Source organism: Episyrphus balteatus, chromosome 1, assembly GCF_945859705.1.
Source record: "Episyrphus balteatus chromosome 1, idEpiBalt1.1, whole genome shotgun sequence".
In the NCBI taxonomy this organism is placed as follows: domain Eukaryota; kingdom Metazoa; phylum Arthropoda; class Insecta; order Diptera; family Syrphidae; genus Episyrphus; species Episyrphus balteatus.
Genome location: NC_079134.1, coordinates 96,080,475 through 96,094,431, shown reverse-complemented (window position 1 = coordinate 96,094,431; position 13,957 = coordinate 96,080,475). Strand labels below are relative to the sequence as shown.

At 31.0% G+C, this 13,957-nt stretch overlaps 1 protein-coding gene across 9 annotated transcripts in view; it reads right to left on the bottom strand.

The window, feature by feature from the left end:
• The window catches only part of LOC129906160 (protein 4.1 homolog), a 232,518-nt gene that overhangs the window by 86,770 nt on the left and 131,791 nt on the right, over window positions 1–13,957 (bottom strand). The window contains exon 1 of one of the 9 annotated variants that reach the window (XM_055981821.1): window positions 11,989–12,897. The exons of 1 other annotated variant lie outside the window; for it this stretch is intronic. The gene's annotated coding sequence lies outside the window, so the exon portion shown is untranslated. Of the gene's footprint in view, window positions 1–11,988; window positions 12,898–13,957 lie in introns of those variants that run through there. 7 more of the 9 variants (XM_055981819.1, XM_055981824.1, XM_055981816.1 and 4 more) reach the window with 7 other exon arrangements.

Below are 13,957 nucleotides of genomic sequence, written 5' to 3'. Positions count from 1 at the left end.
TAATGTAATGTAATGTAATGTAATGTAATGTAATGTAATGTAATGTAATGTAATGTAATGTAATGTAATGTAATGTAATGTAATGTAATGTAATGTAATGTAATGTAATGTAATGTAATGTAATGTAATGTAATGTAATGTAATGTAATGTAATGTAATGTAATGTAATGTAATGTAATGTAATGTAATGTAATGTAATGTAATGTAATGTAATGTAATGTAATGTAATGTAATGTAATGTAATGTAATGTAATGTAATGTAATGTAATGTAATGTAATGTAATGTAATGTAATGTAATGTAATGTAATGTAATGTAATGTAATGTAATGTAATGTAATGTAATGTAATGTAATGTAATGTAATGTAATGTAATGTAATGTAATGTAATGTAATGTAATGTAATGTAATGTAATGTAATGTAATGTAATGTAATGTAATGTAATGTAATGTAATGTAATGTAATGTAATGTAATGTAATGTAATGTAATGTAATGTAATGTAATGTAATGTAATGTAATGTAATGTAATGTAATGTAATGTAATGTAATGTAATGTAATGTAATGTAATGTAATGTAATGTAATGTAATGTAATGTAATGTAATGTAATGTAATGTAATGTAATGTAATGTAATGTAATGTAATGTAATGTAATGTAATGTAATGTAATGTAATGTAATGTAATGTAATGTAATGTAATGTAATGTAATGTAATGTAATGTAATGTAATGTAATGTAATGTAATGTAATGTAATGTAATGTAATGTAATGTAATGTAATGTAATGTAATGTAATGTAATGTAATGTAATGTAATGTAATGTAATGTAATGTAATGTAATGTAATGTAATGTAATGTAATGTAATGTAATGTAATGTAATGTAATGTAATGTAATGTAATGTAATGTAATGTAATGTAATGTAATGTAATGTAATGTAATGTAATGTAATGTAATGTAATGTAATGTAATGTAATGTAATGTAATGTAATGTAATGTAATGTAATGTAATGTAATGTAATGTAATGTAATGTAATTAATCCGAATATAAATCTACGGACTAGAAACACTGCAGCTTGGGAAACTTAGTCCATCGGCTGATACAACAAAAGACATTAATGCGACAGAGAAAGACAAAGAATGGATAGAACAACAGAAGAACATAAAACATAGAACTACGTGGAGACATACATAGTTGAAAATTGTCTCATGTTATCGCACAGGTGGCTTCAGAAATTTAGAAAAAAACTTTGGACTCGAACCCACGATGCCGGCTCTGCAGTCTTCTACCTGTTCCTTTGTGCCATGGCTCCCATATTCCTCTCATAGTACAGAGGCAATTGTTTGTTTGGATACAAACAAAAAATCATCGTTTGTCCACCCTACACTACGTTTAGGAGATATTCAAAAAACAAAATTTGTACTGAAAAATTCAAAGTCCCCTAAAATCCCCAAAAATTACTTTTTTTTCAAAAACTCAAATTTCGTTTGTCTACCTCGAGTTCTTCACGTATACGTATAATCGTATAATTGTTGTTTGTCCACCGTACGTTTAGAAGATATTCAAAAAAAACAAAATTTGTACTGAAAAATTCAAAGTCCCCAAAATCTCCAAAAATTACTTCTTTTCAAAAATTCAAATTTCTGTCGTTTGTCAACCTTGAGTTTTATACGTATACCAAAAATCGTCGTTTGTCCATCCTACGTTTAAAAGATATTTAGAAAACAAATTTTTACTGAAAAACTCAAAGTCTTAAAATCCTCAAAAATTACTTTTTTTCAAAAATTCAAGTTTCTGTCGTTTATCCACCTCGAGTTCTTCACGTATACCAAAAATTGTCGTTTGTCCACTCTACGTTCAAAAGATATTTAAAAAACAAAATTTGTACTGAAAAATTTAAAGTCCCCTAAAATCCCCAAAAATTGAAATAATTTGAATTTTTGAATTTTTTTTTTAATTTTTCAGTACAAATTTTGTTTTTTTGTGGATTTTAAAGGAATTTCAATTTTTCAGTGCAAATTTTTTTTTTTTTTGGTTTGCTTCTAAACGGGGAGGGGTGGAAAAACAATAATATTTAGTATGTATGTAGAACTCAAGATGGACAAACGACTGACTGGTCTATCTCAAAATTTGAGCGTTTTAGACGATTTTTCATATTTCAGACTTCTTATAAAAAAAAGAGTGTGTGTGCACATGTACACGCGACTGAAGTTATACTTCTCACTCAGTATTATGTAACTGAATTTCATTTGATATTTTTAATTTTTATTATTAAAATAACACCGGCACACAAAAAAAAAAAAGTGTCATGTACCAGGAACCAGACTTATCTTTCTATATGTTTTTGGACCCGCTGAATCCGAATTTCGTTTGGCCCTGTCACCCTCCAGTTTTGAGTAATATGCAAAAAACTCAAAAAAAGGAAGTTTTTTGACTTTTTTGGGGTCTTTTTTACACTTTTCTCAAAACTGGAGGGTGACCGGGTAAAACGGACTTGAAATTCGGATTCAGCGGTCCCAAAAACATATAGAAAGATAGGTCTGGTTCCTGGTTCATACAACTTTTTTTTTTGTGTGCTAGCGCTGTCGCGACATGTCGCTGTTATCCCCGGCACACAAAAAAAGAATTTCAAGTCCGTTTTGCCCGGTCACCCTTCAGTTTTGAGAAAAATGCAAAAAACTCCAAAAAAGTCATAAAAATTCAAACAAAATGCACTCACAGCTCAAAACTGGAGGGTGATGGGGCCAAACGGACTTCAAATTCGGATTCAGCGTGCCCAAAAACATATAGAAAGATAGGTCTGGTTATTGGTACATGACACTTTTTTTTTTTTTGTGTGCCGGTGTAATTAATCCGCACTTCGTTTTTTACATGCAACTTGCCACGTGTTGTGTGTTTTTTTTTGCCGTACTGCGGCATACTGCATTTTTGAATACTAAAGTACTGCCAACTCTAAAGGTGAAACGACAGCCCTGCTGCCCAATTGTCGATCGCGTCATAATCCCAAAAAGAAAATTTTCAGACTATGACTTATGAGTAATACTTTTTTTTAAAGCTCAAATTGTACACTTGATTTTGAATTTTAAATCAAAATATTTGAATCAATTGTTTTTGAAATAATCAATTTTAAAGGGAAAAAAAACTTAAAAAAACACATTGAATAATAAATTTGTAAAGACTGTGAATTTCAATGTAAAATAAGAAAATATAAAAAATATAAATAAAAATATAAAAATCTGATACAAAAATAGTTTTCTTATTTTTCAATTTTCTCAAAAACTAGAAGTCATGGAAACTATAGTTTTCAGTGTTTGATAGGAAATCAATTGGGGCAATTTTCAATATCACTCCATTTTGCATTGGAATTCACAGTCTTGACAAATTTATTATTCAATGTGTTTTCACGTGTTGTGTATTTTTTTTTTGCCGTACTGCGGCATACTACATTTTTGAATACTAAAGTACTGCCAACTCTAAAGGTGAAACGACAGCCCTGCTGCCCAATGTCGATCGCGTCATAATCCCTTTGACATTGTTGTCAAAAAGAAAATTTTCAGACTCACCGTCCCATAAGAAGTATAACTTCAAAAAAAAAGACAAACGAAAATTTTGGGCGGAAAAACATGGACAAACGATGGACAAACGAATAAGACAAGTTTGGTTCAAAAACTAACTTAAAGGTGTGCAGTTTACTTACATTAAATTAAACTTTATTCCGTAAAGTCGAATTTTATATATGTCTTTGTCTAAGAACTGTGCAATTACAGCCGGTTATGGCCAGTATAAGTCCTTTGCAGGTGAGTGGAAATATGCAATTTTCTAAAAAAATGACTTAAAATAAAAAACAAAAATATTTAAAAACAACGGCAACACTAACAATTATGACTTATGAGTAATACTTTTTTTTAAAGCTCAAATTGTACACTTGATTCTGAATTTTAAATCAAAATATTTGAATCAATTGTTTTTGAAATAATCAATTTTAAAGTTAAAATTAGGGAAAAAAAACTTTAAAAAACACATTGAATAATAAATTTGTAAAGACTGTGAATTTCAATGTAAAATAAGAAAATATAAAAAATATAAATAAAAAAATAAAAATCTGATACAAAAATAGTTTTCTTATTTTTCAATTTTCTCAAAAACTAGAAGTCATGGAAACTATAGTTTTCAGTGTTTGATAGGAAATCAATTGGGGCAATTTTCTGTATCACTCAATTTTGCATTGGAATTCACAGTCTTGACAAATTTATTATTCAATGTGTTTTTTTTTTATTTATTTTTTCCCCTTATTTTAACTTTAAAATCGATTATTTCAAAAACAATTGATTAAAATATTTTGATTTGAAATTTAAAACTAAGTGTACAATTTGAGCTTTAAAAAAAAGTATCACTCATAACTGTAAGTGTTATGTTTGTAAATATTTGTTTTTTTTTTTTATTTTAAGTCATTTTTTAGGAAATTGCATCTTTTCACTCACCTGCCAAGGACTTATACAGACCAGAACCGGCTGTAATTGCACAGTTCTTCTTTAAATCGCTTAGACAAACACATATATAAATTTCGACTTCACGGAATTAAGTTTAATTTAATGCAAGTAGACTGCACACCTTTAAGTTAGTCTGACAGGCACTTGTAAACCTCAAAAAAGTCTGGCAATTTTTTGTTTAACTTCTCGATGGGTAAACTAAATTCGATACAAATTTCAACCTTACAATACCAACTTTTTTTTAAATTTTTTTTTTACACTTTCAAGGTCATATACATACATACATCTATACTAGGGCGTTCCTTATTTTTGAAAATATCTACAAAAATGGACGTATAACTCAACATATACCTATTTCAAATGAGAAAAGACTTTAACTCTCTTGGGACGCCATCTAGCGTCAAAATAAAAATCTGAAAAAAAATAGGGGATTTTTTTTTTTATTATTTAGAAACAGTTTTTTCCACTTAGGAACTTGACTCCCGAAAAAACCTAAATAACAATCGCCCTAATCTATATATTATGATGTGCACCGCTAAGGCTTGCCAGACCAAGATTATTTTACTTAGCGTGCTATAAATCACCACTGTAAGAATTTTTAGCCTTACGAGAGCTACCTTACTCGGATGTGCCACTAGCTCTCCTACTATTCATATTTGTGTTTCTATGTGAATGTGAAGTCAAATTTTCTTCAATGTTGGACATCAAAAATATGAAAAGAACTATGAAAGATCAATCCAAGATTTCAAGATTTATTAAAAGAACATATAAACACATTTGTCACAATAAGAAATTTTTTTGTTTAGCATTATTTATTTTTTTGTATCAATATTTGGCTTGCGGTCAATAAACTTATGCATTTTCCTATCTTCCTCTATCTACAAAGCTAAATAGTCACGTTTTTTTCACCAAAAACATTTTTAAGAACTTTTTGAATCCTTTGTCCCTGCTTTATCTAAAACCTTAATCCCGAATTTCATCAGTGTAGCATACTTTTCACATGGGTTTCGGTTATATTTTACCTGTTGAGGTCAAAAAACAAGCACCCTTGTTTTTAATCTGCAATAACTTTTCTTAGAGCAATCGTATTGACTTTATTTTTATATCATAAGATTCAGCATCAAAAAATACCTTAAAAGCATGTTTCATATGATGATATTCCACAAACAATTTTGTTCACTTTATTTTTGAAATTCACCCCCTCCCTCTTGCCCGCGAAAAAACAACCTTCCACCCATCTTTTTTTATAAACTTTTTCTATCCTTGGTTCTTATCCCAAGAGCAAACTTTTTGCCAAGTTTCATGGGCGTAACAATTTTTGTATTTGTTGGTTTTATGTAATATTTTACCTGTACTAAAATAACAATCGGTCTGCCCGGTACGTTAGTCTATGTGAACCCCCCTATAGCCAATGTTTTATGCATTGAAACTGTGAACGTTGACGGTGAGATGACACAGATAATATGGATTTTTCGTGACGTCAGAGAGTCAACGCACTGACCGATTTCGTTGACAGTGTATTGCACTTTGTCAAAGTAAAATAACGCCGAGTCCCAACTGAGAAATAAGGCCGAATGTTACAACAGTGAGCATAAAGCAGACGCAAGTTAACCGGTATGTTAACCTTTTTTTTATTTTCAAAGGTATATAAGCCCCAAATTTATTAAGGCACAATGGCCCCAATACCAATTTAGAACTTATGTCCATCCCATCGAGGCATAGGTTCCAAAAAAGTTTTGGGTCTTATGTGCCTCTTAACCCTCTACAGCATACTAATCTATATATGGTTTATCGATTTAATATCGATTTATTTCCGTTATATTGCACCAAATGTCAAAAAGAAAAAACTATAATAAGACTATTACTATTTTTTTTATAATAAACCGGTTTTTATTACCAGTAAGAGAGTCCTGATTCTGAAATAAACTCATTGTTTCAAGAGCATGTGTAAAGTGCAAATCAGTGAATAAAAGTGTGTACTTTTCAAGTGTTTTTTTGTAATAAAGAAGTTAGTTGCATCCAATTAAAAATATGTTTCGTATGTATTTATTATACTTTTATATGTTTACGAAGTTCGTTTTTTGTTTTTATAATAATTTTTGTCTTATTTTGACGTTTTTTTCCAAAACACCATATATGGGTTATCTGCCGTTAGTGATTTTCATTACTGATTTTTGTGTAATTTTTATTTTTTTTTTGGAAAATAAATTCGAAGACTTTCTATAGAAAAATAAATGTGTAAATGCTATAACTGGTGATGGTTTTTGAAGTGATGACGATCTAGCTTCAGATTCTGGCCCTTTTTAAGATCAAACAAGCCATATCCGAGCACTTATGCAAATCTGTAAAACCTACAATGTCACGAAAAAGAGGACGACCTTCAACTTTGGCAGGTGATCAAAGCAGAGATGGAACAAAACAAAGGTGAGGGAGTTATACAAGTCACGGAAGTCCATCCCCATCTTATCCCGAAACTTCAATTCACTCACAACATCAACCAAATGCAAAAGTCGTTGAATTCAGTGCGAACTGGAAAAATCGACCATATCCCTGAATGGCAAAAAAAGCCAATATGTAAAATTTGTGGAATGAAGACGTACACAATGTGTAAAAAATGGAATGTGTTCTTCTGCTACAATGATTAAAGAAAGAGTTTGAATAAATTCCATGAATAAGAAGAGTCCATTGTAATAAAAACATACTTTACAAAACATACCTTGAATGCATACTAAACCATATATGGATTATTAATTTTCTGCAGGAAATCGCCTTACTGCATACTAACCCATATATAGTTTATGTTTCTATAAATGTATATATATATACAAAATTAAAAATGTCTATGTAATACCTTTTTTCAACCCCTAATAAAGCTAAAAAATTGTAAAAAAAATTTTTATATCACTTCGTTCATTATTCATGCATAGGCCCCACATATTTTTTAATTAACTGGGGCATAAGTCCCACATTTTTCGAAATATAAAACAATAATGTACAATAGCTTTTGTTCTTCTTTATTCGCTTTTTATTCCAGATTTTTTAAATGAAAAAGAAAAACTTTGAATACAACCAACCTCGCGTGATCAGCGCGGGTCATTTGGAAAAATATCTCGCCAATAGGGCGGTCAAATTAATCACAATTCAAAGATAAGAAACAAATAAATCCCACCTGTTTCAATTGGTGGAAAGCAAAGCGGAAAAAAATTCGCTTACATGAGAATCTATTTAATTTTCGGAACCCAAACGGGAGAATCAATTTGGAGGTGTGAAAATAAAATTGGCAGGAATTTTTATTTTCACACCACCAAAATGTATGTTTGGAAGCTGGGGACATGCTGCCCTACTTTGGATACACTATTAGATCGGCGTATGTGCCAATAGGGTGGGACATAAGTGCACAATCGAATTTTGAAACTATCCCAAATCTAGTTGGGAGATAATTTCATAATTTGTGAATTTTTTGCTAACGAAACATAACGCCCATCTTTTATTAGTGGGTCTTATCTCCAACCTGAGCTTGACAGAAACCCCAAATTTAATTTGAATCTTATGTCTCACTCAAGTGGGGCTTAAGTCCCACAAATAAAAAGTGGCTGTTATGTCCATGGGCCTTATGTCCCTGTGCCAAGAATATGGCATTTCACTACCAAACTGACTCCAAAGCTCCACTTAGCAGGATTAGTCTCACTGAAAAAGTGAAATAAAGCCGAATCGGCTTAATTTCACATTGACAAAGTGCAATAAGGCCGAATGTTGAAATTCGGCGTTATTTCGCTTTTGTAAAGTGAAATAAGGCCGAATTTTGGAATTCGGCGTTTTTTCACGGCACTATGAAGAGCCTTAAATTTATTTGTTGTATTTGTTTGAGCTTGGGAAATTTTTTTGGCCAAGGTTTATATTTCTCCTCAATAAGTGTACAATTGCACCAAAAAACAGAAAAACATGAGTGAATCTTCTGGTCAAGGTTCGCAAATTCTGCATATACAGGGTGGCTGATGAAAGCCGCTACCCAAAAAAACTTTAATAACTTTTTTTCTACTTAGTGAATCTGGTTCATTTTTTTTTTATTTTACAGATTGGTTTTTAGATTTAACAAAAATGCATAATAGAAAATGGATAATGTTTTCGCAGAATTCCTACGAAAATTTTCCGATAAGCTCATATGCATGATTTTACCATTCCGTTGAAACCCCAAATCGCTTGCACTTACTGCATCCGACTTTTTTTTGGAGTTTATTGTCAACAGGAAGGCCGCAAAGCAAAACCAACAAATTTGAATAAAATAAAACAATCCATTCGCGAAATATTTGCGGTTATTCCTGTCTCAAATCTTCAAAAAACAACTTTTAATTAATCGCATCCTGTAGCGGTGGACTCCCTGAAAACAAAAATGACCATGGCAGATTTTTTAAGTGGGGCCAAACCCTCGGCAGACGGTTTCGAAAATGCAGTTTTTCTGAAAATTGATTCATTTAGGGTAACCACTTGAAATTAAAACTAATTAAGCTATATTTAATAAAATTGAAAGCGCTTTAACATGAAAAAAAGAAAAATAAATTCCATACACTGAAAAAAAAGTTATTTGAATTTTTTAATGTAGCGATATTCATCAGCCACCCTGTATTTAAAATATTAACCAAAAGTCCTATTCAGGGATGTTTTGCCTATCGAATACACAGTCCTGTAAAGTGACTGTAGCGCCACATATCATTCATAGCGTACTTTTTTTCTGTTGTCAGTTCTATACATAGTTCAGTCAAAGAGGAAAAATCTGTGGTCGAACTACGACATACGTTTGTTAACGTACGTTAACGTTTGTTAACGTATGGTTGCTATGTGTCCCTCTCTTTTTCTACTGATTAAATAGAGAGAACAATAGTCAAAACGTTAACGTATGATCGTAATCGTGCGCGGTGATTCGACCCCTGTAAAAAGTCGTGACGTCAGCTGCAAATTTTCTGTCGTTCACGAGATATTGAGACTTTCGCGTTTTTCAACATGACGGATGTATACCCCACAAGAGCAATCAATACGCAAAAAGAAATTTATAGTAATTATTTATTAAATATATTTCAAAACAGTAAGCTTTTAGAAGCATGTCAATTCCAAATTTTTCTAAATAAAAACCGCCCTAATGCACGTGCACGCATAGTTAACTACATGTGATATAAATTTTCTCAACAAGTAGTTTGATTTGGAGTTAAAAAAAAGTATACATACGTAGGTACATAATATTGTGTACATACAACATACATGTGGAAAAGTGACTGCTACAAGAGATGACAACATTTTCTGATTGACCTAAATTTTATAACGATGACAACACCCGTAAAATTATTTTCTGTACACGCGATTTTCGCCGCCCGAGATACCAAACAAATGTTAATGAATTCTCAAAAGAACATACATATACCAAACGACTATCATTTATTGCCTCTTCTCTGATTAGAAACAGTGGGATAAAAAACTTATGAAACACTATTGGAAATATAATCTTACAAAGTATTCGAAAATATAATCTTACAAAGTATTGGATTGATTGATATATAAATTTTAAAACCATCCAATAATTTGAAAACTATCAACTATCATGATTAAAAAATCTGGTAAACCTAAATTTTTAAATTTAAATTTTGAAGTTATCAAACGAAAATATAAAAAAATATAAAAATTTCCATGGGTAATTCAGATTTAGATAAAATAATAGATTTTTTTTTCGTGGCACATGGAACACGATTTTAATTGATTTTTTTTAGCCACTGTATTAGTGTATTCGTGTACGTGTACTTGTTTTATAATGAAACTGCCAATTCGTTTTAAATTGGTTACATGTTTTTAGAATGTTTTGTTTAGAATTTGTTTAATAACAGAAATAGAAGGAAACTCTCTCTGACCGAAATAAATTACAAACAAAAAGGAAAAAGTTGTTGTAGGTTACTGTGGTCCACTCTTGTATGGGAAAAATAAAATTTCCAAAAATTCGTGGTGCCACCCTCTACTTTGGTTCCACATCCTATTGGTATCATACTGCTGAATTTTCAGCCTCCTATCTTATTTAGAAGGGAGTGCTGATCGATATTAAAAAATTGTATTTTTTTGGGAAAACGTAAGAAAATTTTTTTTTTAAGTTAAAAATTGCTTGAAAGTTGTTTTTGTTGGACTCAAATAGCATCGAATAACAATTTTTGTCACCCTTTCCAAGTCAATTTAGTCAACATTTATTACACAGTCGTTTTTTTTTTGCACTTTTTGCACACATTTTTTTTTCAGAAAAAAAAAATATTTTATATGGTTTATAAAGACAAGTAAAACATAAAATATTTCATTTTCAAACAAAAAAAACTGAAAAAATCAAAATTGCGTACAAAACCTAAAAATTGAACTGTTATCAGCACCCTCTTCCGCTAAAGATAGCGATCTGAAATTTTACAACGTTAATGTTCTAGATAAGTGTAACAAATTCAGCGGGTGGCCCGACAAAAAATCGAAAAAATGTTTTTTGGACCAATCTATTGTGGGGTAAATCTGCCAAAAAACCTAGATTTGCAGATGATCGTAAATCAAAAATAAATCAATTTATTTTGCACCATGATTTGACAGATTTAGATAAAAAATAAATTGATTTTTTTTACCCGTGGAAAACAAACACCATTAGGTATAACCGAGTGAAAGTAGGAATTTTTAGATATATTTTTTTTAAATGTCAAAAACTATCAAAATCATCCAAAATAAAATATACTTTAACATGATTTTAATACATTTTACACCTATTTTATTTATAACGTTTAATGTTTAAAAGCTTTTTGTAGATGTAGATGTAGACCCAAGCATTCGACCAAACTTCATTTTGTTGATGTCATACTTATCTACACATAAAAATAACACTAAAAATAAAATCAACAAAAGAGAGCAAAAAATTAAAAAAATTCATGTTCGCACCAACTGAGTAACGGAAGATGAGGCTAGATAGATAAAAAATAAAACAAAAAGCTGAAGTTGAATTCTATTCGATACCAAATATGTGATCAAGTACAAGTTTTCCGTAATTTACCTTAGAAGAAGAATCAAGAATCCCGAGTCTAACAGCAACTACTGTAAGGCAAACAACGTACCGATGAACATCAATACCACTAATATCTATGCTTATAATGACTGCAATACAAACGGTTCTTAGAAGTTTGAAAATATGTGTAACCTTACTATTTTTAAGCGTTTGATGGAGTTTGAATGGAAATCAAACTTCAAACCAAAACGAATGAAACAAAGTAAACCAGCTCAAAATAAGAAAAAAAACATAAAGAAGAATAAACTTGATTTTTCAACAAATACATTTATAGTGTGTCTTTTGAATTAGGATTTATTGTATTTTTGTGTTTCTCCATCTTTTTGACCACAGCCCAAAAAATGATCTCAAAAAATAAAACATACACAGTGTTGTCACACATATAAAAAAGTATACATGTATATAAATTAATTTTTCTTTTATAGATACGAAATTACCTGTTTACTCCCTTCTAAGAAAATTAAATTGGTGTAATGTGTAATCCAAATATAATTAGAATTGAACTAGAAGTAGAACAGGATACTATGGTTACCTAAATAGAGCACTCTTGTTTACAAATGGGTTATTATTTTTATTAATAATGCCCAATCACTCAATCAAAAATAATCACTTGAAAATTGTATAAAGTACAATCACTTTTATATATGTATTACTAGACATTGATTAAAAATAAAGATATTAGGTTGATACAAAAATTAAAATAACGAGAGAAAACAAGAGATAAATCTTTTTATTTGTCAACCAAAGTTGATGCACGCTATATCAGCAAGTCTTATAAAGTTTAAAAATTAAGACCTTGTGTTGTATTGACTGAATATCTAAATTAATTTGTTTATGTTTGTTACTAACAAAAAAAAAACTAAACAGGTAGTTAGAATTCGAACTATCGGATTAGTGCCCTTATACACCACACACGAACATCGACATCACAAGCAAGACTGAAAATAAATTTTCTACGGAATTCATGTAGCACTGTGTTTTTTCGGATTCACCTCAGTGGTTACTATTTCAGTCAGACGTTCAAGAGCTGGTTTAGCAATTAAGAAAAATACATGCATTGTGTGTGGAATGATTTTTCCACAATAACCAGAAAGTATTATTTTTATTTGTGTGGATGTGGAACAGAACTGAAAAGTGAGCACAACTTTTGTATTCTAACTTCTTAATAAGTAAGTAGGTACGAAGCAAGTGAGAGTTTCAAAGAGCATATAAGTTAAGTGTTTAGCAGGGATGATAATGTACTTCATGTGTAGTTTATCTGTTTCGTAGGAACTTACTACTTATTAATTTATTTTCTGTTCATAATGTTACTAACGGCCATGTTATTATTCAATCTGGATTTAGTTTGAATTAAAGTTAATTTTAAATTCAATCTTTCAAATCCGAATTTCAAAAATCCAAGTACCTAATTAATTTTTTTGTTCATATTATTTACTAAAAATAAATTATGTGAGTGTGATGGTGAAAAATCGTTAAAAAATCAATTAGTACAGTCAAATAAGGTGAAAAAGGGATTAACCTCGGAATGAATGCTAAAAGAATTTGTTTTGGTCGATATCTTCATTTTGGCATTCTATAACTTACCTCAAAAGTCTAGAAAAATCTCATTTCCATAAGTCGCGATTTTCAAGGTCAAACCGCGAAATTTAGATTTTCAAAATAAGCAATAATAGACAACACATATTATGAAAAATGAGAAAACATTACAAACACATACAACAACATCAGCCCTGAAATCAAACGGAGAATTACTCTTGCCAAACGCTGCTACTTTGGTTTGAGAAGGCAATTGACCAGCAAAGCCCTCTCTCGAGCAACTAAGGTGTCCCTATATAAGACCCTTATCACCAATCTTGCTATATGGTGCAGAAGTATGGACTTCTTTAACGAAGGCCTATGAAAACATCCTGAATTGTTTCGAGAGAAAAGTTCTTCGTGCGATTTTTGGTCCCGAATCCATTAATGGTGATTGGAGAAGAAGATATAACAACGAACTTTGCGGGTTGTACAAGAACACTAACCTAGCCAAGAGAGTTAAAGTGCAGCGCCTGAGATGGCTAGGTCACGTGGAGCGCATGGACAAAAATGCTCCGGCCCTGAAAGTTTTCGACACCAACCCAGAGGGACGGCGCAGTACAGGCGTGCGAAACTGGAAGATAGAGCAGGCTGGCGAAGCTTGTTGGTTGAGGCCCAAATCCACAGCGGATTGTAGTCGCCTTACGGGCGGCGCTGCTGGTCACCCTAAGTAAGTAAGTGAGAAAAAGAATACAATGAAACAAAATACAAAGAGGAACTTAAATTCGAAGCTATCGCGGGTGCAACACGTTTATAATGGCAACCGAAAATAAGTAACGGTAAGGAAAACACCAACAAAATATTATATTCTTTATAAAAAAAACTACCTAA